The sequence below is a fragment of the Ictidomys tridecemlineatus genome, chromosome 3 (genome assembly GCF_052094955.1).
Source record: "Ictidomys tridecemlineatus isolate mIctTri1 chromosome 3, mIctTri1.hap1, whole genome shotgun sequence".
NCBI classification, from domain to species: Eukaryota; Metazoa; Chordata; class Mammalia; order Rodentia; family Sciuridae; genus Ictidomys; species Ictidomys tridecemlineatus.
Genome location: NC_135479.1, coordinates 4,277,211 through 4,302,021, shown reverse-complemented (window position 1 = coordinate 4,302,021; position 24,811 = coordinate 4,277,211). Strand labels below are relative to the sequence as shown.

The following is a 24,811-nucleotide window of genomic DNA, read 5'->3' as shown; positions in this document are numbered from 1 at the left end:
GTTGCTGCCCGTCCAGGGAAGGGCCTGAGCCCTGGCCCCGGGGTCTGTGCTTGCCTCCATTGCTCCTCAGTGTCTCTGGGCCAAGGCCGGGTCCCCGTGTCCCCTTCCCTGAGGGACGTGTGGAGGCCGAGGAGGAAAGTCCTTCCCTGCCTGCTTAGGCTCTGTGCAGGGCAGAGCCAGTGCTGCCCGAGCCTCAGGGCGGGTCTCAGGGCGGCTGGGGACCCCACCTCCTGGAGACACAGGGCCCTCCTGGGGAGGCTCAGCGGTCCCCCTGCTGAGGTGGGAAGTCACAGCTGGAGGGCTCTGCCTGCGGACAGGCCACCTAAGGGGTCCTGGCCTGGGGAGGTCAGGACGGCTAGAGGTCTGGGCGTGGGGAGCAGGGGACCTCCCAGGCCGCTCTCAGGCCCGGCCGTCCCCTGATTCACACGAGGCCTCCTGCATCTCCCAGCCAGGCCGGCCTGCAGCCCCTGCCCAGCCCATGGCCCCCTGCCCAGCCCACAGCCCCCTGCCCAGATCGCAGCCCCTGCCCAGATCACAGCCCCCTGCCCAGCCCGCAGCCCCTGCCCAGCCCGCAGCCCCTGCCTGCCCAGCTGCAGCTGCCCAGTCCACAGCCCCCTGCCCAGATCGCAGCCCCCTGCCCTGAACGCAGCCCCCTGCCCAGCCCGCAGCCCCTGCCCGCCCAGCTGCAGCTGCCCACTTGCAAACTGGGTGACCTCGAGTGCCTTCTGGAACCTTCCAGCTTCCTCGTCTAGAACACGGAGCTAACAGTCCTCCCCCAAGCTGGACGAGGCCCTCACTAGAGATTCGGGGACAGTGGGCCTGTCATGGGCTGGGCAGGGGTCAGTGGTGCAGGACATCTGTGGCCATGCTGTCCTTCATGTGAGGACAGGCCCTGGGGCTGGCTCTGCGGGGATGAGTGACTGCAGGTGCCCGTCCAGGAAGGGCATAGTGACCGTGGGGGCCCATCCAGGCAGGGCAGCTTCTCCCTGAACGAGGCGTCCAGTCCCGGCCACGGGTGGGGATCCCACAGCCGCCAGCCAGCTGGCGAGGCCGCCCTGTCCGGCCTGTCTCGGGGTGCTGGGGTGCCTCCCCTGCCTCCCGCGAGGCCCCGCTGGTTCTCTGCCCCTGTCCTCCTCTCCCCGAGCTGCGGCCAGCCAGGGAGGCCAGCAGAGGTCTCAGGAGTCCTTGGAGAGGACAAGGCATTGGCGCGTTTTCACAGATCTGTCCCTGGAGAGTCTCTGCCGCAGCCCAGTGGCTTCCTCTCTGCCTACGTTGTTCCTGGGGTGGTCATGGGGGTGGGCGCTGAGGGCTGGACACAAGCCCTGGCTGCACCGCGTGCTGCCCACGGCCAGTGGCCGATGCCTTGGGGTCGAGGAGCTGACCTCACTGCAGGGCCTTGTGGCCCCCAGCGCTGCCCGGGAGGGGCTGCAGCCCAGGCTCCCTGACGTCCTTCCCGGGGTCAGCGATGCCGGCCGGCCGGGCCGCTGGTCCCGCCTCCTCATGGCAAAAAGAGTCTGATTAGGAAATGCGCGTCGTCGGGAATATCCAGTTCCACCTGAAACCCCCTGTGGAGCGCGTCTGGGAGCTTAATGTGGCTTCTAAAAGGGATTCCTAACGTCCCTGCTGGGAACGGAGACCCCATCACTGGGTTTGCTCTCCACCTGTGCCCAAGGCCCAGCTGCTGTAGGGGGGACAGGGTGGGAAGGCCACCTCGAGGCTGGGGCACTTGGGAACAGGGGCGGTTTCTGCAGAGGCCGCGGCCCCAGCCTGGGGCGGTGGCAGGACCTGCCCCAGGGTTTCCCTTCCTGTCGCAGGGGGTGGTCTGTGCCGTCTGTGAGCGAGACCCCGGCCAGGGAGCTGCCCGGCCTCCACGCCTGGCCACTCCTGGCAGTGCAACCCTGGACGAGCCTTCCCCTCCGCTAGGTGGGCTCACAGACCCCCGCAGAGACCGTGACGAGAAGTAGGGCCACGGGACCTGCCGTGGCTTGGCCTGGCACAGTGAGGGCCGGGCGTCCGCTGGCTCAGCCTGGCAAAGCGCCTGGTCGGTGGTACTGGGGACGGGCCAGGGATGCCTTGCCACCCAGCCACGTCCGCAGCCTCCGCCCTCACCTTTGAATCTTTGGGTTTCGAGACAGGTTTTGCTGCCCGGCCTGGGCCCACTTGGGTCCTCCTGCCTCAGTCTCCCAGAGTGCTGGGTCAGAGGCGTCCACCGTGCCCAGCTCAGAAGCCCCTTCTGTTGTGTCCCCCCGTGTTCTTGTTGGCCACCTCTCTTGTCCTTTGTCCCAGGCCTGGAGCTGAGGTTGGGGGTGCAGAGGCTGGTCACCTGCCGTGCCATCGCGCCATCCCCTGGGGACCCAGGGAGGCGCTGCTCATGGTCTGAGCCTGGCCGCCCAGTTCCTGGGTGGTGGGGGGGGAGGGAGGGCCCCGCGGTCCTGGGAGGCCTGGGGAGCCGTGGGGAGGAGCTGGGAACTCAGCGTGGGTCCTTGTCACTCGCCGCCCTGAGGACATTCTGGGATCTTGGGGCACCGACCGGGGAGGGACGCTGTCTCTGGAAAGCCATCAGAGGGCGGCCGCTGTGCTCGTGGACAGTCGCTGACTTGTGAGCCATGGCCAGGCTGCAGCCCTGTTCACAGGGGAGCAGCCTCCTGCCCGGCCCCCTGCAGCCCGCCCCCTCGGCTGGAGAAGCAGGTGCTGGTTTTCAGCTCAGGAAACTCCGCTGTCCACAGGACCCTCTCAGGACCCTCTGCTTTCAAGGAACGGAAACCCAGCTCCTCGGGCTTAGTGCTCAGGACAACTACTCTTTTTTGGGGGGGAGGTACCAGGGACACTCGACCACTGAGCCACACCCCAGCCCTGTTTTGTATTCTATTTAGAGACAGGGTCTCACTGAGTCGCTTAGGGCCTCGCCATTGCTGAGGCTGGCTTTGAACTCACCATCCTCCTGCCTCAGCCTCCCAAGGCACTGGGATTACAGGCGTGCGCCACCGCGCCCGGCGAGAATGTCCTCTTGCACAGAACGGGGTGCCTGGGGCTTGGAGGAGCCCATCCTACCATCCTGGCCACTGTGTCCCCACTATCACAGGCTCCTGCCAGGCCCCCCCCACATCCAGGTCTCCTTCATGCGTCCCCCTCCTCCAGAGACCCTTGGAGGGGGCCAGAGACCTTTCAGGAAACACTGCCCTCCTGCAGGGTCACCAGGCAGCTCAGCCCCCAGCTGTGTGTGTTCCTGAGTCTGGTCCTGGTGGCTCCAGCCTGGATGCTGCAGCCCCAGGCAGAGCGGGTGGAGCTGGACCAGGGAGCAGCACCCCCACCCTGTGGCCCTCTTTTGGCAGTGGGACAGGGAGGGAGACACCCTGCAGAGCCTGGTGTCTGCAGAGAGCCGGGGGCGGACACGTGGCACCTGTGTCCTCGAGCTGTGCTGCCCATGGCAGCCAGAGGAGCCAAGCTCCCTGCTGGATCAGCAGCCCCAAGCTGGCCGGCCTCTCGGGAACAGCAGTGTGCTCTGTGGCAGTGACCGGCCAGCTCTCCAGGGCTGAGGGGCGTTGGGCAGGGGCTGGAGTGTTGGACTGTGGGCACTGAGGCGCCCGCAGGGTAAGTCTGCAGCAGGGGGCAGCTGCCCGACCCCTGAGTCTGAAGGGTACTGCCCTTTGCTCCTGGGTGGCCAGTGCCCTCAGACCCCGGGTTGTGTCTGTGGCTGCTGCTCCTTCAGGGTACCTGTTTCCGGGGGACCCTGGGTAGACACAGGACCCCTCCCCTCAATCTGGGCAGCTGCACGTTGGCTTTGTAGAAGGTTCTCTAGAACTCGGCCGGAGCCCAGGCTGGTCTCGCCACCAAGTGCTTGTCCGCTGTGCACTCCTAGGGCATGTCCCTTAACCTCTCTGTGTGTCATTGCACCCCACCTCTCAGGGCCACTGGAGTGTCACATGGCCAGTGTGGGTGGAGGGGCACTGTCCCTGCGGGTTGCTGGTGTCTTGCCGATGCCATCTCAGGTCTCCAGGGCTCTGCATGGTTTGCAGATTCTTTTCTCGGTCCGTTGGATGCAGACAGCCCCCTATTCTCTCCAGGTGTGCAGGCAGCGCGTGGCCTCTCCATCCATCACGCCTCAAACCCAGCAGTCCCTGAGAGCCCTGAAGGACGCTGCCAAAGTCATGAGTCTCCTGGGTGTGACAGAAATTTGAATATGGGCCATTGTCCTTGACCCTCATGTTTGTTCCCTCTTAGGGTAGAAGATGCAGGTGCAGTGATTAGGCCAAGGTCACACAGCAGGTCGGTGACAAGCTGGAGTGGGCCTCCCGGGCCCAGGAAGCAGCCTCTGCCCTCGCGGTCGCTCCGCCTCCTCCCCTCCTCTTACCTGTGGGGTCCTTGCCCAGGCAGGGGGAAGCAGGGCCACCGAGGCCCACCTGGCCCAGCCCTGATTGGAAGCAGATGGCATGTCCTTGGGTGAGGCTGCAGGGGCTCATGGGAGCAGCTGACCCCCACCTGGTCCTTCCTGAAAGGCCGTTGTCACCCCAGGCGGGGCCCCAGGGCCTGGAGGTCTTTGGACACATGAACACCATGGTAGGTGATCTTTATTTTTTTGGTCCTGGGGATTGAACCCGGGCGCTTTACCACGGAGCCACATCCCCAGCCCTTTCTAATCTTTTGACATCGGTCCTCACTGAATCTCTGAGGCCAGCCCCAACCTGTGATCCTCTCGACTGAGCCTCCTGGACTCTGGGGTCACCGACATAGTGTGGTACCTGGCCTAGAGGTGGCTTTATGGCTGTCTCTGCTGTGGTCTCCACCTCTCCCTTGGAGGGCTTGTGCTGGGTGAGGGCGGTCAGCTAGTGACCCCTGTTGTGGGGCTCTTGTGTGTTTTAGGTGGACACGGGAACTCGGCTTGGGCGGGGCCTGTGCAGGGCCTGACAGACCTGGGCCTCTTGGGGCTTCCCTTCTCCCACCTGCAAAATCTCCACCTGGCTCTGCACCCAGGCAGCACCCAGGCAGCACCCAGGCAAGGGCCTGCAACCTGCAGAGCCACTGGGAGCCCACGTGGGAGGGCTGGGATGCTGGTGTGCAGGAAGGGTTGATGGTGGATCCGCTTCCTGCCTGCTTTCCCAGGGAAACAGCCAGAACAGAGAGGCCTTATCTCCAGAGGAAGGGGTGGGTGGGGGACAGCGGGCTCTGCACAGGCACCTCCGCGTGCGTGCGCCGTCCCAGCCTCTTCTGCAGGCCAGCTGTTCAGCGCACAGCCAGAAGGTGGAGGGCCGCTCTCCAGGCAGCCAGGCGCAGTGAATGTGGGATTCATTACTGGGACTTGGCAAAGCCAAGACCCTCACTTCCCCCCTCCCCCAGACGAGGGGGGGCTGGGTCCTCCTGGAGGCGTCTGGGCTGCAGCCAGCTGGGGAGGGGGCTGTAGACAGACCCCCTCCATCCCCCAGGGGGAGTGGGAGGGGCGCCTGCTTCCTGTCCCCTTTGTCTGCAGCTGCCCTTCCCCCAGATCCTCGCCAGAGGCTTTCTTCCGTCCCTGGTCCCTGTCCCTCCTGGAGGGACCCCCCTGGCCTCCTCCCGTCTGGCTGCAGAGCCACCCTAGCGGTGACACCAGAGGGAAGGCCTGGGGAACGTCCCCAGTGCTCCTTCCCAGGAGTGAGTGGTCCAGAAGCCTAGCTCTGGAGCAGGTGGACCTGCAGGACGGAGGCCCCTGGACAAGCCTCAGACACAGAGTGTTCATGTCACCCGGAGAAGAGCCCCAGAGAGGCCCAGCCACCTCCCGAGCCCACAGGGAGCCAGGCCTGCTGCCCCTCTCCTCCTACCCTCCCCCTGCCCAGGACCTCCTGTGGCTCACCCAGAGGGGGTCATCTTGTGGAGGCCACATGGGAGGCTCTGTCCTCCTGGGGGACCCTCAATCAGGTGGGAGGCCTCCCGGTCCATCAGGGACGGGGCGAGGGGTGTTGACCGCTCCTGATTGCTCCTGGTCCTGGGGTGGGACCACGGGTAGGTGAGCCTCCTCATGGCCTGTGGCCCTGGCCTATTCATCACCCTTCTGAAGCCAGATGTCCCACTAGGAGAGTCACAGGGACTAGGCCCTGCCCTGGGTCAGAGGTGACACTGGGGGCCCCTGGCTTGAGCTATGTGCACACTAAGGTGGCTTCATCCTGGCATCTCTGTGTCCGGGCACAGGTGACAAGCTCACAGCATCTACTCAGAGCTCGGTGTGGGGGATGTGACCGTTCAGGGGTCAGGGACTTGGGTGGCCCTGGGTGGCACCTGCAGACAGGCTCCAGCCTGGTGGCCAGGAAGCGCTGAGAGATTTGAAAGTCCCTCTGGATGAGGTCACTTGGTGAAGAAGGGACAGATGGTCACAGATCCCCTCACCTGCCGAGCGCTGCTCCAGCGTCCAGCACACGCTGTCCCTTGCCCCACAGGATAGCATGGCGGGTGCCTCCGTCCCCCCTTACAGAGAGCAAGTCCAGGACCAGGCTTGGTGGGGTTGGCGTGGCTCCGGAGAGTCCAGTCCCCAGAATCTGGGAGCGCGTGAGGGGACATGGCAGGGGCCATTCAGGTTGAGCTGCAGTCGAGGTTGCTAATCAACCGTCTTCAAATGGGGAGATTTCTTTTCCTGGATAATCCGCATGAGCCTCGTGTGACCACAAGGGCCCTTCAAAGTGGCAAAAGCCGGCTGGGGTTGTGAAGCAGGAGGAGGAGGAGGAAGGCTGTGGCCACCAGATGCAGGAGAGGCCAGCCAGCCACTCTCCCCTGGAGCCCCTGAAGGGCTTGGGGACACCCTGACCAGCCAGGAGGAGTGGCGTCTTGGTCACAATTAGCTTCCTGCCTGCAGGGCGGGAAGGGGAGAGAGGATCTGCAAGGATCCGGAGGAATTCCCTGGTGCTTCTGGGCCCGGAAGGTTCCAGGTGCCTGCGGACCCCCAGGGCTGCAGTCCGAGGATGCCCGGTCAGTCATGTTTTTCACCCTGTGACTGAGGACCACAGCCACCTGAGAGGAGGGAGCGCTTGTTTGGCGGCTCGCGGTTTCAGAAGTCTCAGTCCATAGGCGGCCTCCCCACTCCTCAGGGCTGGAGAACAGGCTGAGCGCTGGGTGGAGGGAGGTGGTCCCCAAAGCCATGCCCAGTGCCCACCTCCCCCAGCCGCACCCGCGGCCTGCAGTCACCACCCAGTTAACCCGTCGGGTCAGGCTCTCAGAACCCAGCCATTTCCCTCCAAGCCCCTCACACCTCGCGTGCGCGCTTCTGGGGACACTCACCTCCAAACCTGCTGGGAAAGAGGACCAAACTGTCCCCTTTCCGTAGACACAGGGGTGGAATTCTGGAGCTGAAAGAGACGTTAGGGTAGTAAGGAGACGGACCCCAGGAAATTCAGAGGCTCCACGAGGCCCTGGAGGGAGCTCAAGCCCAATTTCCCCTCCTGGTCCCCAGCACCTACCTCCTGGGTGGCAGGGCAGGTTACAGAGCGCGGAGCAGGCTGAGCAGGCCTCCTGGACCACAGTGGCCAGGTCATCTGCCACCTTCAGGGCCCAGGGACCTGGAGACCCTCTGTCAGGAGGCGAGGACTCGGCCAGGAGGTGGAGAGTGAGCCCAGCACCCGCCACCGGAGCTCTGGGCTGCACGGGGCCCCGGAGACCTTGGACCTGGCGTCCACCTGCCCCAGCAGCCCCTGTGTGGTCAGCAGCTTGCTCTAGCCAGGCCTGGCCTGTCCACGTGAAAGTCTTTTTCTGAGCTGAACAGGGGACGGGTGAGTGAATCCCTGCACCCCAGCCCCTGGGGTCATTCCGTTCCTGGCTGGAAACAGCCCAGATGACACTTGGTGACACCTTAGGAGCATCCGTGTCTGCGGCCTCCTGGCGTATCCCTCTGCCTCATCTGCCGTCCTCTTGACACAGCTCCCCTGGGGCCCACCTCCAGGCCTTTGCCTCTTGGGTCCTGCATTCCCAGGAGTGGTCCCTTTAGGACTCTGGGCTGTTCCTAGGTGCCACAGGCCCTGGCCATGTGCTGCCAGGTCGCCCTGGTCTGCCCCCCCTTACCCTTTGTGTGTCCTCCTGACCCTGAGGCCTGAGCAGGCAGGGCTGTGTGCACCAGGAGGCACCCGGGTCCTAGCCCTGGCCAGTGCGGCACCCAGGGGTCCGTGTGAAGGGACTCCGTGGCCGAGGTCAGATGCCCCCGGGTGAAGCCGTCTGCTTGTGTTGCTGACTTGCCGATTGTGAGAAATACTCGTGGCATTCTACGCCTCTAATGCACTTTGTTAAAAAAAAAAAATTTCTTTAGTTGTAGGTGGACACGATACCTTTGATTGTTTGTTTGTACGTGGTGCTGAGGATGGAACCCAGGGAGCTCTCCGCTGCTGAGCCCCAGCCCCTCCAAGGCACCTTTTAAAGACCGTGCCTGGAGGACCTTTGGACACGCGGTGGTGGTTGCCTTAAAGCAGACACAGCGCCTCGTGGGCAGGGAGCAGCTTGGCTCTTTCCTTTCCTCACTTCCCAGTCCTTGGGCGGTGGCGTCTGTGCCCAAGGCTGACAGCCGCTCCTTCCTCCTGCTGCCGAGCGCCCACGCCCGGGGCCCGCCAGGTGCCAGTCGGTGCTTGTGTCCCCCTCCCAGCTCTGCAGATGAGAAAACTCTTCCCCAGAGGTAAAGACACTGGCCCAGGACTGGGGTGTGGCTCGGGGTAGAGGGCTCCCCTGGCATCTTGGGGGAGGGGGAGGGAGGGAGGAAGGAAGGAAGGAATTTGCCCGTCACTCAACCTGTGCCAGATTGGATCCTTCCTGCTATCCCGGCCTGTCGCCTGGATGAGGCAGGAGGTCTGGTGGTGGAGCCCTGAGACCCTGGGTGCTCGGGGACAGGAACTGCTGGGACCGGGAGGGTGTGGCCACCCAGGGAGGTGGTAGGTGCCCCCTTCTGTGGGTAAACATCAAGAGGTGCTGTTCCACCAGCTCACCCCCCACCCCGTCTCCCCGTTTCTGGGGATCAGTTCTGGGAGGGGAGGGGGAGGAGAGCCGAGGGCTGGGCTGGTCTGGGCTCAAGTGAGACCCGCAGCTTCGTTTGCCACCGTCCATGATTCTACCTGCCCCAGGTTTGTGCAGAGGGAGGAGGGCCTCAGGCCCCCGAGGAGTGGCTCAGCGCCCCCGTGGGAGCGCCCACTGGGCCGCCTGCTCCCCGACTGGGGCGTTTTCTGCCTGCTCAAGAAAACAGGCCTGGAGACGCCCGGCCCCGCTCCCCGAGACCTTCCTGTGGTTTTCAGAGCTCTTTCATGTTAACTCACGTGATCCTCCCCAAACCCGCCGGGGAGGGCCGGGGAGGGCAGGAAGCGTGGACAGCCGCCTCCCCAGCAGCCCCGCGTTTCCTGGCCCTGCAGTTACAGGTAAGGAACACGGGCTCGGGTGGCCCCGACGGGTCTCCCAGGCCACCCAGCCCCGTGGCCAGGGAACCGCTCACTGCCTCTCACACCCCGGACCGCCAGGATCTTTTCTTCCAGTTTTTAAAAATAGGCACCATCTCAGTGAACACCAGGTGCCATCCGACAGGAGGCCCCTGCCCGCCCGCCCGCCTCCTGTCCCAGCCTGCCCAGCGCCTGGCCACCCTCCCTGTGCGCGCGGGCCTTCCTGCCCTGGGTGCCGGGCGATGCTCCGCCTTGTTCTGCGGTCACAGAGCTGGCGTGGCTGGCCCCTGTCCGTAGCTTACCTTTGGTGCCTGCGAGTTAGCTGTCCGTGGGCGGCATATCTATTGCTCTGGACGTTTGGCTTTTGCCGCTGTCACCCATCTCCGTGCTGATTTTTAAATTTTATTTTATTTTAATGAACCACACTGCAGGGACCCCCCCCCCGGTATAGGAATTTGTGGATTTTAAAACAGTACCCCCAGACCTGAGGCTGCCCCAGGTGGGCCCTCCTACCTGTGGGGCTTCTTGCCTCTGCCTGCCCAGCGCGTCCAGAGAGAAAGGGTCTGTGTGATGCCTGGCCGGAGCAGGGACGGAGACACGGGCCTTGTGTTAGGTTCTCCAGGCCGGGACCAGAACACCTGACAGGAATCACACGGAGGAGGGAAAGTGGGTTCTGTTGATGATTTCAGGGGTTCGGGGGGTCAGTCCTGATGGGCCAACTCCATTGCTCTGGGCCCAGGTGAGGCAGCGCTTCGTGGTGGAGGGTGTGACGGAGGGAGGCAGCACAGTCCCAGCCGCTGGGAAGCAGCCGAGGGGGGTGTCCATGTGCCTGTCTCTCAGTGCTGACCAACAGTTCTGAACCCCAGCTACACGAGAGTCCCCTCAAGAACCTCTTTAAATATGGACCGCCCCATGAGTCCAGTTAGAGGCACTGGGTGGGTCCTCTTCATCCTTCAGATGCTCCCCCAGGGACGGTCCCCCGCTGCCAGGATTGAGAGCCCTTGGCTTCACCAACCCCCTTCCAGGAGCCCAGCCAACACGCGCCCTTTCTGCTTCCTCCCTCCCGCCACACTGGCCCGGGAGCCCGGATCCCCCTCTGAAGGCCCAAGGTCTACACCTAAGCCACCCAGAGTTTGTTTGGGTCCTTGTTTCAGGGCAGGACGGTTGGGAGGCTGTCCCACCAAGCGCCTGGAACCCCCCAGGCCTAGAGGCCCCGCGAGGCGTGGTTTACGGGGTGCAGACTCGGGCTGGGTCTGTCTTGTCCTTGGTGTTTAGCATCCTGAGTTGGTGTCTGTCCCCCAGTGGGCGTCTCTGCACCGTGATGGGAGAGGGGCCTGCCGGGCGGGGTGAGGTGGGGGCCGTGGGCTTGCACATGTGCCTGCAGCCGCGGTCACTGATCTGTGGCCATCACATGGGAATATCAGCGTTGGCTGCAGACCAGGAGGTTGCGCTGTGAGTTCAGATAGCATCAAGTAATTCACAGGACACACTGTTGACGGAAGGAGGCTTTGGGAGGGAAAGGAGAGGCATACTGCAGATGCTAGCCGGGGCCGCGAAGAGGAGACCGGCCGGGGTCCCAGTGACTCCGGAGGCTGAGGCAGGAGGACCATAAGTTCAGGACCAGCCTGGGTAACTCAGTGGAGAGCACCCCTGGGTTTCGTCCTCAGAGATGAAATAGAAAAAAGAAAGGAAGGAAAGGGAGCCCCTTCTACTGAGGACCGTGGACCTGGGACCTGTTACCTAGGAGACGGGGCAGGCGGGAGGCGAAGCTGTCAGGCAGTGAGTGACTCGGTCGGTGGTCACGGGGTGGAGGATGTTGGGGGCTGTCTGTCAGTGGGCTCTGGGAGATTCTGGGGCCTGGCTGAAGGGTGCAGCGTCCTTAGGGGAGGACGTGGGTGGGTCAGATCACAGGGGTCCTCCAGTGCTAGGGAAGAGTCTCCTCCTCCTGGAGGGGCCCCTGAACTGTGGGAAAGGAGTGGGCAGGGTCATCCTGGGGGAGAAGACAGGAAACGGGCAGGAGTGAGGGGCAGTTGCAGTCCTCCTGGGGAGTGGCCAAAGGGCACGACCCAGGACTGGGCAGGAAGGGACAGCTGGCCCCGCTGGGAAGCAGCAGCCTGAGGCCTGAGTGAGGCAGGGCCCGGGGCAGTGGGAGCAGGAGAGGGAGAGCGGAGAGGCCTGGCCTGTCCCCTGTCCCGGGTCCTGTCCCGCAAGCTGCAGTTCTGGGTGGAGCTGGGAAGGGATCCTGCCCCGAGACCTGGAGCAGGCAGAGGGGAGGTCACCCGGGAGGCCCAGGTGAGGGACGAGGAAGGGAAGGGGAGAGAGGGACCCAGGGAGGGGGCTGGCAGCTGCCCTCCCTAGGGGGTCCCAAGTGTCAACTGCTGCCCTGGAGCCAGTGGGTGGGACTGGACACTGGTGCCGAGGAGTCTCTCCAGAGCCGTTTTCCTGCCCTGTGCCGTGGGCAGAGACCAGGTGCCCAGGCTAAGAAGCCGGGGGTGGTGGAAGGATGGAGCCCGGGCATCGACCAAGGAGCTGTTCCCAGGGGGCTCGGCCTCTGAGGAGGAAGCAGGGGAGGGGGCTGGCTTGTTTGGGTTTTGAGATGGGGCAGGCGCACCCTCTTCTAGGCTAAGGGAGGGAACCGGAAGGAAAAGGTCAAGTGAAGGTGACAGACCAGCCCCTCCCCAGCCTGGGCTTGGCCTTCCCTTTGGGGCTGTTGGGGCGGTCCCCAGCAGCCCAGCCCCAGGGACATGTGGCCCTGGGGGTGCTTGGGCAGCTGCACATGGGCCAGCGGAGTCAGCCTCCTAACGCCCAGCCCGTCCCACCCTGGTCCAGGGCAGGAGCCCACGCCGGCCAGAGGGAAGCCGGGTGTTTCCTGGGGTCTGGGGGGTGAGGTGGACGGAGGAGGTGGCGGGAAGGCTGAGCTTTGTGTTCGTGGCCTGGCTCTGTGGCGCTCAAGTGTGCAGGCGACTGCAGGACCTGGAAATGGGGGCAGGTGTGTACGTGCGTGTGCAGGAGAGAGGGGCATGCTGGGAAACCACATCCTCTTTCCGAGGAGGCCGCGGGCGTGGAGGGCAGCACGTGGTGTCCTGCGCTTCCTGGCAGGTGGCGGCCTCCGAAACTGGGAAGAAGGAACCGTGATTGTCCCCCTGAGGTCTGGAGCAGGACCCTACTGACCACCACTGCTGCCCATCTCCTTGGCAGCCCTTCTGCTGGGATGGTCACCAGGAAGGTAGTGGGTGCTGCTCCTGGTCAGATGGGCACGTGGCAAGGACCCTGTGGGGCCCTCTTTCAAGTGCTGCCCACTGGCCGGGTGCCCTCGGGCTCCTCAGCTCTCGGATGAGTCTTGGTGGGTACGGGTCAGGCTCAGAGTCTCCCAAGCCCCGGAAGATGCGACTCAGTCCCCCAGGAGGACGTTGCCCTCTTGGGCTTTGGTGCCGCTGTCATTCCTTGGCTGGTGGCTGGGCCTCTCCTGCCTCTGTCACCCTGTCTGGTACTTGGGGTTGCGTCTAGGGCCACCTGAGAAATCTGCCAAGCCCCCCTCGCCAGGTGAAGTCACTTTCTCGGAGAGCCAGCCTGTCTCGGGCTTATGGTGTGTCTTAGGGCCAGTTTGATTTTAAAATGTAAATAAACTGGGTCCAGAAAATAGAAAGGAGAACTTTAAACTCCCTTTCCCTGGTATGTTTTATTGTGGTGACACCCGGAAGGTCGGCTGCACCGCTGGTAGCCTCTCGTGCCTTCAGTGTCTCGTGGCTGTTGGTCAGTGGAGCTCCAGAACCCTGTCATCCTCCGTGTCCACAAAGAGCCGTCCCCTCCCCTCCCCTCGCCCTTGGCCTTGGCAGCCACTGGTCTGCTTTCTGTCTCCATAAATTCTTCTTTAAGTGCAATTCTATGTGACTTTAATATAAATAAACACGGCTTGATGAGCTCGCTGTTGGAAGGGTGTGAGTTGGCGGAAGCCAGCGTGTGGACACCTCCGCCTCCGGAAGGGCAGGGGTGGAGGGAGCCCGGGTCTCGGCCTGCGCTGCCACGGTTTTCTGCTCTCCCTTTGCCTGTGGCCTGGGCAGCTTCCCACGGCCTCAGGCCCTCCACCAAGCCAAGCTCCTGCTTCAGCTCCTGGGGCCACGCCAATGCCTAGGCGCACCCTCCGGGGCCAGACGCCAGGAGCCAGTGGCCAGCCACCCGCTCCCAGGTGCGTCCTGCCCTGGGCACTGGGGGTGAGTTTAATAAGACAAGGTGGGCAGGTCTGGATGATGCCTAGCCTCGGTCCAGCTGGTTGATTTCCTCAGAGAAGCTCTGTTCTCTCTGATACTGAAATCCAAGATGTGGGCATGGGCGGCCAGCCGTCTCCTAGAGCCGAGGCCACTGTGTTTCTACCTCTGCACGGAAGTGCAGACACGGTGGTTCTGGAAGTGACTCAGGGCTGCAGTGAGGCATCTCAGTCCAGGGTTCTCCAGGACTGGGTGATCCCAGGGCGAAAGGACACTGCCTAGGGCCACACCGTCCAGCACAGCGGCTCCTGGCCACGCGTGGCTCCTGAGCATGCAGCATGGGATGTGTGCAAACTGGGAGGGGCCTAAGTGGGAAACACCCTGGATTTCAGAGCCTCAGTATTGACGGAGAGAGCAACCGGGGTGTCTCCAGGGTTTTCGTGTTGATCACGTGTCTTAGATGAGGTAAAAATGTATTAAGATGAGTGTCGCCCGGTCATTCTTGTGTTCTGAATTTGGCAACGAGGAGGTCGGAGCTTATAGCTGTGGCTCGAATTCTGTTCCTCCCAGAGGGTTGGTGGCCCCTATGCAGGTGACAGGCTGTGACACTGAGTGTGAGAGTGCTGAGTGGCAGAGACCTGAGAAAGTGCCCAAGGTGGCATTTCAGGTTGAAGAAGCCGCTGAGTAGCCCCGGGGTTCCCTCTCTTGTGCTCTGGAGAACTTCATTTGGTGACAAGAGCAGGTCAGCTGCAAGAGGGATGGGCACCTGTGCACAGCATCCAAGCTGCCACCTCCCAAGCCAGGAATCCGGAGGAGGGAGGGAAAAGGCCCGGGGAGAGCAGGCCGTTGGCCAGAGTGGCCAGGAAAGGTTTGCCGGGAATGGCCTGAGTGGCCAGAAGCTGGGAGGCAGAATAGGGCCCGAGTCTAAGCGGGAGGTTCAGCGGGGAGCACCCGGAGGGAGCCCTCTGTCCCCAGGAGGAGGCCACGGGCGGCGTGCAGGCCCTGTCTCCGAGGCTGGGTCAGCCCTGACCCTGGGCCCCTCAGCCTGCTCTTTCCTTGGGTCCTGGAGCTGCCTGGGGAGGATGGGCCTGGGAACTCCCTTCCTGGGGGAAGAGGAGCCGAGGGTTTGGGGGGCCCCTCCTGGCTGGGCCAGGCTGGACCTGCGCCTGGCTCTGGAGTTCAGACTTGACGGTGCCCATTTGATAGATGGGAAGGTCACATCCCAGGAGTGGCAGCCAGGGGCCTTGGGTCCCCATGTGTGGCCAGTGGAGTGGGTGCCCTGGGGTCTTGACCATCAGCACAGGGTGGGACTGGAATGGCCTTGGCACGAGGCCCTGGGGGCTGGGCTAGAGCCACACTTCATGGCTAGGGATGGCTGTCCCTTGGAGAACCCAGCCCAGGGCCCTAAGATGCCTTTCCCAGGTGTCACCAGAGGCTCAGGGTTTGCTCCTGGCCCCTAGCAAACCTCCCCGACCAGCCCCCCCAGCACTCATGTGGGAGTTGGCGTGGGGCCGCCTTGGCCAGGCCTGTTCCTGGGAGTGACTCACTGGGGTCAGAGGCGCGGCATCGGGATGGGTCTGGAAGATCCCAGCGCCCAGGCCCAGCCCAGCAGGGTGGGCTCCCCCTTGGGGACCCCCGTGCCCATCCCCCGCTGGGTCCCAGCACATCACAGGGCCTGCAGGGAGCGGAGGAAGATCCCCGTGACTCACTGCCCAGGCCTTGAGGAGGGGCCAGCAGGAGAAGCAGGAGTCAGATCAGAACCTGAGTCCGGAGGCTCCTGAGAGAAGGTTTAGGGTGAGCGCCCCGCCCCGCCCCACCCCTGCCCACGCCTTCTCCCCTGGCCACAGCCAGCCTTGCACTCAGCAGGACGGCTGTGCTCCACCCGCCCCCAAGCCTGGGGCAATGGCTTCCGGCTGGGTGCAGATCTGGACAGCGGGTCTGGACACCTTTGGGGCATTCGGGGTGGATGGCCCTGCTAGAGCTCAGCGGGAGAGCCTGGGTGTCACGGCTGTCACCTGAGCAGGCTGAGGGAGCACCAGCCAGGCTTGGGGTGGAGAGGGCACCTCTCCTGTCTCAGCCGAGAGGAGGGGATGGTGGCTCAGGATGGGCACAGACTTGGCAAATGCAGGGCGAGGGCGGCATGGCCAAGGTCCGGGCAGTGGCCCCCGTAGCTCTTCCCCAGGAGCCTTGTCCCTTTCCATCTGGGGGGTGTCTTGCGTGCAGGGAGACGGCCCCCGCGCGCCACACACCCCGTGGTTGTGGCGCCTGCAGCCTGCACCCCTCTCCCCGCCTCCTGCTGCCTGCCCTGCCCCTCGGAGCAGTCCCCACTGCGGGCCCTCCTACCTCTGCCCCGCGCTGTGGGAGGCTCCTTGTTCCTCGGCCACAAAGCCCCTTTGATCCTCTGCTCGGCTCCGAGCCATGTGACCCGGTGGGCGGGCCGCGGCTCTCCGGCGGCGTCCAGCGCAGCCCAGACTTTCAGCTGCTGGGGTGAGTCCTTGCTCTTTGTTCTCCCAGCCTCGCACCGTTGGCTCCGGGGCCTTCAGGTGGTGCGGCTGCCCGGTGGGCCCCCGGGGCTGCGGCAGTGGGGCCCGGAGCCTCACCGCCCCTTGGCCAGGGCCTGGGGCCAGCAGGACACTCAGAGTCCCTGGGAGAGGGGCGGCAGGGAGCTCATTCTCCACGCGGGGACCAGATTTTTGGTGGCGGAATGGAAGAAAAGGGCTTTGTGTGGCCACAGCTATCTCTTTGTAAATATTTGGCCAAGGAGGCGAGTGGTTCCGCTCTCCTCCCGTTGGGAGTGTCTTGGAGTGGGTTTCCCTCCAAGGGGCTGCCCTGACTTCCAGGGGCCGGGAGGAAGCGGGAATGAGCCATTGCTTCTCTCCAGTGGCTCCGCACTTCTTCTCAGCCCGTATGAGTGGGAGGCTCCGAAGACCGGCTGGAGCTGAGCTCCATGACTGGGAAGCAGCCAGCAGAGACCCCAGCCCCCGCGCTGGGAGCAGGGGGTTTGTGCTGCCGGGTCAGCTTCAGGGTCCTAGGACAAGCCTGGGACGTGCAGCGCGTTCCTGGGAGCGAGCAGGGTGGGGGGCTGGCACGCATTTGCTCCAGCTGGAGAATGCAGCGTGGGGGAACCCGGGTCTGCCGGCCAGGGACGAGGAAGCAGCTCCTCTCCGACCTGCCGTCCAGGGGCTTTGCAGCCAGCGCAGAGGCTGAGAGAGCCTGAAATCCTGTGGCCAACGGTGTGGTCCCTACACACCCCCTAGCAGGGAGGGACAGAGGCAATGCCATCTGCTCCTGACACTCCACCCCAAACGCCCCCAGAGGACTGACTCAGCCTCCAGTCTGCCTCGCTCTGTCCCTGCCCTGCGCCCTCGCCTGCTCTCTAGGCCCAGGTCCGTGCAGCATCCCTCTGCTCCCCAAGAGAAGTTTGAAATTCCTTTCTTTGGGAAAAATGTACCACCCGGAAGCAGCCGGGCAGTGGGTTTCTGGCAGATCTGTTCCGGCACCGGGGACGGCCCCCGCTGGACCGAGTTGGAATTTGGTTTGGATCCCACGCTGAAAAACCCGTGAGAGGAGGAGGTGGGCGAAAGCCCTTCCCCACAGTGCGGGCTTCCCCTTCCTTCATCCTGCTTCCTGGGACACCTGGGGGCCTCTGTGGCATTTACAGAAGCTTGATACTGGGTGACCAGCCTGACCCCCCCCCACCCAGCCAGGGCTCTCCTTTTCAGGAAATAGGTGGGAGATTGTGCCTGTGGGGGCACCCGGGTGGGCCCCCGACTCCACCTGCCCTCCCTTGGGGAAGGTGGGAGTCACGCCTCTCTCCCCCTCTTGGGGCTCCTTTGGGCTAAGACCTGGCTGTGGAAGGTGGCCTCTTTGTGGCCCGCCTTTCTTCTGTGTCTGTTAACAACCCTCCTGTCCCTGGCCGTTTCTGGGGGACCATGTTCCATCATAGATGACCACCCTCCTGGGGCGGCTGTCCTGGTGAGAGGGGAGAGCCAGCTGCGGGCACCTGGAGGCCCTGCATGGGCCCCAGGGCGTCCCAAGGTGGAGGCCTGCTGCCCTCCCCCGCAGGCCCAGTCACAGGGCAGAATGTGGCCAGTCTGTGGCCAGCCACTACTCCACGTCAAGATGGACCTTCTTGGGGCCCGCAGAGTCCTCTTCTGGGCGCCAGATTGACTGCCCATGGCTGTGGGACCGGCCGGCTCCCCGGGACCTTTGTCCCAGAACCCTGTACCCATTTGGGCCTCCAGAACCACTGACTCCCCCCGCCCCAGGCCCTGGCCACCGCATCCTCCCTGCTTCCTGTTGTGTCAGAGCCTGGCTGCGCCTGTCAGATAGGGCGCTTGCAGGGGAGAGGCGCCTCCAGCAGAGGGGAGACCCCGGCCAGGCGGGCAAAGGTCTCAGGGCTCGGGCAGGAGCCGGTGACCAGGGCTGAGCTTCCGCTTTCCTGCGCCCTCTGCTCGCTGCAGCCCGTAACGGCTTTCCCACACCACCCCGGAAGCTTCTGGGCCCCCTCTCGCCGGCTGTGTGTGTGGGAAGAGGGACCTTATTTAAATGCACGAGGACGGAGGCAGATGCCTGGTGCCCCTCACGGGAACCGCCTGCCCTCTCAGCCCCACTCCCCTGGTCAGGAGCCCACACCTGGATCCCGCGGGACTCTAGCCCTTGGCTGGGTCTCTCCCCAGACTCTGCCGTTGGGCGTGAGCTTGGGTTGTCTGTAAGCGCTGGGCTGGCTGCTTGGACAGGTAGGGACCTGTTCTCAGAAGCTGCAGAGGCCCTGGGAAGCCTTCCCAGGACCCTTCCTGAGGGTGGCGGGCAGGCGGTGCCATGCACAAGAGCTCTGCTGTGGGTCTGTTTTATGGGGAGTCCGCAGGGAGGGTGCAGGTCTAATGACTGGCCAGTGAGGGGCTCCTGCCCACACCCGGGGCCGTGGGAGGCGCTCCATGCTCAAGGCCTCCGCCTGCCCAGCTCTCAGCAGGCTCAGGACCAGGCTCAGGACCCGGGGGAGCTCACCCCTGCTCATCCTCCCTCCTTTCTCCCCCTGGGAACTGCCCCCCCTCCAGGCTGCGAGGGCCAGTGAAGAGGGCTCCCCACCCGAGGCCCGGGGTGCAGGGCCCAATTCCCCTGTCCTGCTGCGTCTGCCCTCCTGGCACCTTGCCAGCCCCTGCCAAGGGCGGAGTTCATGGTCAGCTGCACAAGCTGCTCATGACAATTGGCCCCTGCTGGCACCTGGGGGAGGGTCTGGGCCTTGGTTTGTGGGGGGGTCCCGTGTCACCAGTGCAGAGTGCCTGAAGGTGACAGATTGGACCCTCTCTCTGGCTGGCCAGTCTGAATGCCATTGGGAATGCTTAATTTGGTCCAGTAACTGGTTCCTGTAAGACACCGGCGCCTGAGTGTCCCAGGCTGCACTTGGAACGCCAGCTCCAGGCTGGGCTTGTAGGGGCTGACCCCAGTACTCGCTGACCCTGACCCCTTTGGCCATGGGGAGGAGGTGTGCAGCCAGTGCAGAGGGGCTGCCGGCTGTCAGTTCCATCACCCTGGCCCACAGCACCCCTCCCCCCGGCTCTAGGCCCCCTGCAGCTTCCGTCCAGCTCTTTGGGTGCCAGGCACTGAGGACACAGCAATGTGGTCATCAGAGAGTGGTCATGAGGTGAGCACAGTTGTCCTTGCCTGTGTCCCCAGGGGAATGTGGAGGACCTCCTCCCCCCTCCCAGATCCTTATCTCTAATCTTATCTCCTGGGCTCTGGCCCAGGTGCCTGTCACTGATGAGCAGAGATAAGATTTCCTGACCCCCGGGCCAAGACCAGGCCCGAGAGTGACTCACACCCACCCCTGGGGCCCCCACCTCCACGCACTTGTGCAAGGATGAGGACTCGTCCATCTGTGTGTCCATCTGTGTCCCCAGTTCCTGGATGTCCTAGGTGCTTGCTCAGTTGATGTTTGACTGAATGAACAGTCAGCCTTGGGTGACCGCAGATTTTCAGCTTTTATCCAAATATTTTGTGGTGAGGCCCTCCCAGGAGGTCTCTGGGCTTTCCCTCTCCTACAGGTCTTCTTGGAGAGCTTTTAAAACCAAGGATCACAACCCAGCATTCCTGGGTGGTTTGAATGCCTTCTCTGACTTCCTGGCCTCCGGCTCCGTGTGAGTGGCAGGTCTCCAGGACGGGAGCCACAGCTTCTCTGGGTTGTGTGCTGAGGCCCAGGAAAACACAGCCAATTGCTGGTGTCAGGTGTGGGCCCGGAGAGTAAGGATGGGTCTGCAGTGACCGAGCAGGGGGGAGAATCCCTGCTGTCTGTGGCGGGGACAGGGGTGGCAGGATGGCAGACCCAGTGTGACAAGTGGCGGAGGAGGGTGTCGGGTCACCGGAGGACAGGAGACCCGTGAGGAACAGGCAAGATTGAGTCCTCGCTCACCTGCACCTGGCCCTGAGCCAGAGGGCACAGTCAGCCACACCCTGGGGACCTTCGTGACAGCGTGGGTGCGTGGAGCCACTGTGGAGCTGGCCTGGTGACTGGGCAGTTCTGAGCTGGGTGACTGAGGTCTCTGCAGAGGCCTCTGGATTTGAGATTCAGACAGGCCGAATGGGTCCTGTGCCTTCGCTTTGCCCTTCTGAGGCTCAACTAGACGGGGACGGTAAAGAATGGCAGCCGAGGGCCTGGTGCAGACGGGCACCCTGTGTCTCAGGGTCACCTGCCCATGTCCGCCGGGCTGTGGTCCCATGTCTTTGAGGACCGTGGTTGTGCGGGGTAGTTAGGTGCTTGCTGATGGGCGCTCCTGTTCCCAGGGCGCGGCTGGGGTCTGGGCAGTTCCCAAGTGCGCCTTGGCTAGCTCTGGCGCTTGGTCATTATCTCCCCTGTTTCCTTAGGCCACCTTGGTCACCTCCCCGCCTGGCAGCTGGAAACGGGCAGGGTGCATGTTTCTGTGGCCTTCTCCTGACCTTTCCTCTGGAGTCTCCTCCCGTCGGTTCACAGTGGTTGTTTTAAACATGGGGAAATGGGCTGGCATGTGGCTCCGCGGTAGAGCAGGTGCTCGGCCAGCACCGCACACGCACAGGCACACGCACAGGCACACGCGTACGCACACGCGGTGGAAGGACGGGTAGGGCCTCAGCCTGTGAGGTCTGAGGAGCGTGGGAAACGTGTGTCCTCTTCTCTCTCGAGCCCTGGCCACTCACTTGGAGACCTCCGCAGGGCTTCCTTCTAAATGCTCTGGGAACTGGGCTCCTGCCCCCATTGCACAGACGTGACAGCTGAGGCCAGCTGGGAGGTCACTATGAAGTGGCCTGTTGGTGAGAAAGTGGCCTCGGTGACTGTCTCCTCAGAGGACAGGTGACACTTGCTCATGTGCGTGACTTACTCAGAGCTGACGGGCTTTAGCGGTTCACTGGACCCCTTCGACCCCCCCCCCCAGCCTGTCCCGAGGCCAGCGTGGCCATGCCCCAGTGCCCCTCGCAGCCCTAGTTAGAGTCAGCGCCCCCCGCAGGCCCTGGCCAGCCCTCGCCTCCACCTCCTGTGAAGGGCCAGCAGGGCATGGAGGGTTGTGGCTTCTACCCGGCTGGTGTCTTCCTCGTGCCACGTCACCTTGTGCCAGCCACAGCCTTTCCTCACATCTTGGCTCACTCAGCAGACCCCCGAGTGCCGCCTGTGTCGGGCATACCTGGGAAGGGGTCCCAGGGTGGGCAGTGACCTCGGAAGTGGGCTACTTGGCCCTGGGTCCAGGCTGTGCACTGCCGGGCCCCAGGGGCAGCGGCAGAGTGGGGAGAGACACCCACTGAGTGCCAACTACTCAGATGGAGTGGGAGCCCCTCTGGAAGCTGGCCCTGCCCACTGCCACTGAGTGCTCCAGGACCAGCCCCACTCCCAGAGGCGGCGTGTCCCCGGCCAGGCCTGGCTGTCTGTAAGGCCCAGAGGTGGCTTGTCCCCAGCCAGGCCAGGCTGTCTGTAAGGCTCAGAGGTGGCTTGTCCCCAGCCAGGCCTGGCTGTCTGTAAGGCCCAGAGGTGGCTTGTCCCTGGCCAGACCTGGCTGTCTGTAAGGCCCAGAGGCGGCGTGTCCCCAGCCAGGCCAGGCTGTCTGTAAGGCCCAGAGGCGGCGTGTCCCCGGCCAGGCCTGGCTGTCTGTAAGGCTCAGAGGCGGCGTGTCCCCGGCCAGGCCTGGCTGTCTGTAAGGCCCAGAGGTGGCTTGTCCCTGGCCAGACCTGGCTGTCTGTAAGGCCCAGAGGCGGCGTGTCCCCAGCCAGGCCAGGCTGTCTGTAAGGCCCAGAGGCGGCGTGTCCCCGGCCAGGCCAGGCTGTCTGTAAGGCCCAGAGGTGGCTTGTCCCCGGCCAGGCCTGGCTGTCTGTAAGGCCCAGAGGCGGCGTGTCCCCAGCCAGGCCAGGCTGTCTGTAAGGCCCAGAGGCGACGTGTCCCCGGCCAAGCCAGGCTGTCTGTAAGGCTCAGAGGCGGCGTGTCCCCGGCCAGGCCAGGCTGTCTGTAAGGCTTAGATGAAGGCAAAAACTGGGAGCAGTGGAGCCCTGTTTGCACTGGCCCTGCCTCTGCTGATGGGTCACATGGTGAGTCCCCAAGGGGTGACGCTCCCGATGGCCTCCAGCACCTGACCTGCCATCCTGTCCTGCTCGCCGTGGGACTGCCTTCCCGTGGGCTTCACAGAAACGTGGCAGGAGGCGGTCAGGATGGCGGTATTCACCGTGCGTGCCCCGAGGCTCCTGCCCCCCAAGCCACGGTCTTCTGGCTGCAAAACGGACAGTGGTGGTGGCCACGTTGTAGGGCCACCCTGGGGAGGAATGGAGGACCAGGGGCCGTTTCAAAGAAGGTCACTGGCCACGGCTGCGTTTGCAGTTAAACTCCAACTGCATGGCAGCTGCTGGCCGAGCGTGGGGGGAGCATGGCCTTCCAGAAGCTTCTGAACCAGCTGGCAGGGGGCAGATGGACTACCCTAATGCTGTGGCATGCCCAGGGGTGGTGGAGATTGGACTCTGGGCCCTGGGGCTTTGCCAGGGGCTGGGGACGGCCCAGCTACAGTGGCAGTGGGAACAGTGGGGCCAGGAGGTGGGGAAGTGCTCGGTTCTGGGAGTGGAGCTGGTGTGGGCGTGCGGGGGACATGGAAGGGGATCCCAGCATCCAGGAGGCGATGGCAGTGAGGGGTGAGCCCCCACACCCAATGCCTGCTGCACAACTGTCCCTCCAGCCTTGGTCCCCAAAGGCCACCCACACTGCACTCCAGGCTGCCGCTGCTTCCTGCTCACCTGGGAACAGGGAGGCCACTCAGTGTAAGGGTTCCCCAGCTGTCCCTTCCCATGGCCGCAGCTGTCACGGCCGCCCCCGCCCCCAGGGCTCACGGTTGCTGGACTGCCTGGTTCCATCTCCCAGGGTCCTGGGCCTGTGCCTGTGGCCCCACAGCCACCTCTGTCCTCATTCACGCATCGCTCAAGGGTGCCTTTGTGCGTTTATGGATAGCCTTGAGGTACTGAGATGCCACCATGATGGTGGCCCTGGCCTGGACTGCGAGGACCTCATGGCAGCCATCTCCCCAGAGTGCAGCCCTCAGCCTGGCCCTCCACGAGGTGTGGAGGGGAGGCAGATGGCCCTGCTGTGTGCCTTGACTAAGCAGCAGAAACTGGCCCCGGTTTACAGAGTAGGAGCACGGCTGGGGACGGGGGAGCTTCCCCTGAGGGACCTGGGTGTGTGGGGGAGCAGGAGTGTGGACACTACACCAGGGTAGGCTGGCCCTCCCTGGCTCACCATGGGCTGTCTTCCAAGGACTGCTGGGAACAAAGACTAACCCCATGTGATGCTGGAGACCAAACGCTAAAGTTGTCATTAAACCGTGAGCAGCCCAGGGGCCACTCCCTCTGGGCCAGCGTCACCGAATCAGGCTTGATGGAGTTCTCTCTGGGGCTGCCTTCAGCAGGGCTCCTGGCGGGTGCTGTTGGTTTGGTTGAATGGAGAGAGGGCGTGGGTACTGCAGAGGTGGCCCAGGAAGTCCTGGCCCAGCAGCGGGGCCCCTGCGGTCACTTCCTCCTGGCCCGGCCAGGGCCCTGTTGGGAAGCTGCAGCCCCCACACCTCCAGCCCTCTGCCTGGGCTCCAGGGAGTGGGGTGCTGAGTGGGGTGTCATGGGGCAAGGCCTCCCTTCCCTCCCTCCTGCCCAGGGACACTGGGGACAGCCGAGCTCAGTCTTCCTGGCTTCCTGACGGCTGCTTTTATTGCTGCGCCTCTCCTTCCATGTGGCGCTCCTGCCTCCTCTGTGAGAGCGTCCTTCTGCAGACTCCAGCCCTCGGCACCAATGGGCCCTCTTTAAAATGCCTGTGAGAGCTTTGTGTTGATGGCCGCGGTTGGGGTGAGCAACAGGAAGGGGGGCAGAGGTGAGCCCACTGAGGACCCTCGATGCCAGGAGCTGCAGGTCGGGGTGGGGGGCTTGAAGGCCCTCCCTGCAGGCTCATTCGGGGATGCTCCTGCCCGGGGGCCACAGTCCCTGCTCTGGGGGGTCGAGCGGGTGTTCACATCTCGCCGCTCTTTGCTGCCTTTATTGTCCTTAATATTAGCTTTATGGAGACGGAATTCACATGTTGTGACATCCACTCTTTTAAAGTATCGCGTCCAGTGGTTTCAGTATATTTGCAAAGTTGTATGAGTCAGGGTTCCCCAGAGAAATGGGACCCACAGGAGGTGTGTGTCAACAGCAAACCTCTGTCTCCCTTAGGACAAGGTGCCCAAGGTGCCCGTGCCTGGAGCCTCAGGTGCTCCTGGACCCAGAGGTCCTGCTTTTCCTGTCCACTTTACCTGTGATGAAGCTTGACTTGTTAATCAGACACAGTAGGAGATTAACAGTCACGAGTAGGGAAGTGACCGCTGTGCAGTACACAGGAGCGGTCATTTCAAACTAACGGATCGCTGACCTGTGGCCCGCGGCTCACGTCAGGGTGTTCAGGCTGTGGCCAGCGGTGGGTGACTGCAGCCACGGAGAGGGAGGGCCCAGAGGGGCTGGCCCTGTGCGGACAGATTTATCGTCAGGATCACTCCCCCGATCTCGGAGGTGGGAGGTTCATGGCCCGACGCATCAGTTTAAGTGTGAAGGAGAGTGAATGGGAGACCGGCACACGGAATTCCCAACACACGGAATTCCCGGCACACAGAAGACATTATAAGGAAACAGCCCCACAGCAATGGCGGAGCCCGGGGTTTGCACTAGGTTGGACGAAGCATGGGAACAGTGGTGACCTGGGTCAGCTCAATGGTCGCCTGGGGAAGT

At 63.7% G+C, this 24,811-nt stretch overlaps 1 protein-coding gene and 1 long non-coding RNA gene across 11 annotated transcripts in view; one reads left to right on the top strand and one right to left on the bottom strand.

The window, feature by feature from the left end:
* Nucleotides 1-24,811, top strand: part of Septin9 (septin 9) — a 140,069-nt gene that overhangs the window by 93,355 nt on the left and 21,903 nt on the right. The window contains exon 1 of one of the 10 annotated variants that reach the window (XM_078041586.1): nt 15,232-15,364. The exons of 8 other annotated variants lie outside the window; for them this stretch is intronic. The gene's annotated coding sequence lies outside the window, so the exon portion shown is untranslated. Of the gene's footprint in view, nt 1-15,231; nt 15,365-15,922; nt 16,058-24,811 lie in introns of those variants that run through there. One more of the 10 variants, XM_078041584.1, reaches the window with a different exon arrangement.
* LOC120884009 (uncharacterized) lies at nt 13,026-16,030 on the bottom strand. The gene is made up of 2 exons (XR_005726163.2): nt 15,914-16,030; nt 13,026-14,317 (listed from the first exon to the last, which is right to left on the bottom strand). It is a non-coding gene; the product is annotated as an uncharacterized LOC120884009 (long non-coding RNA).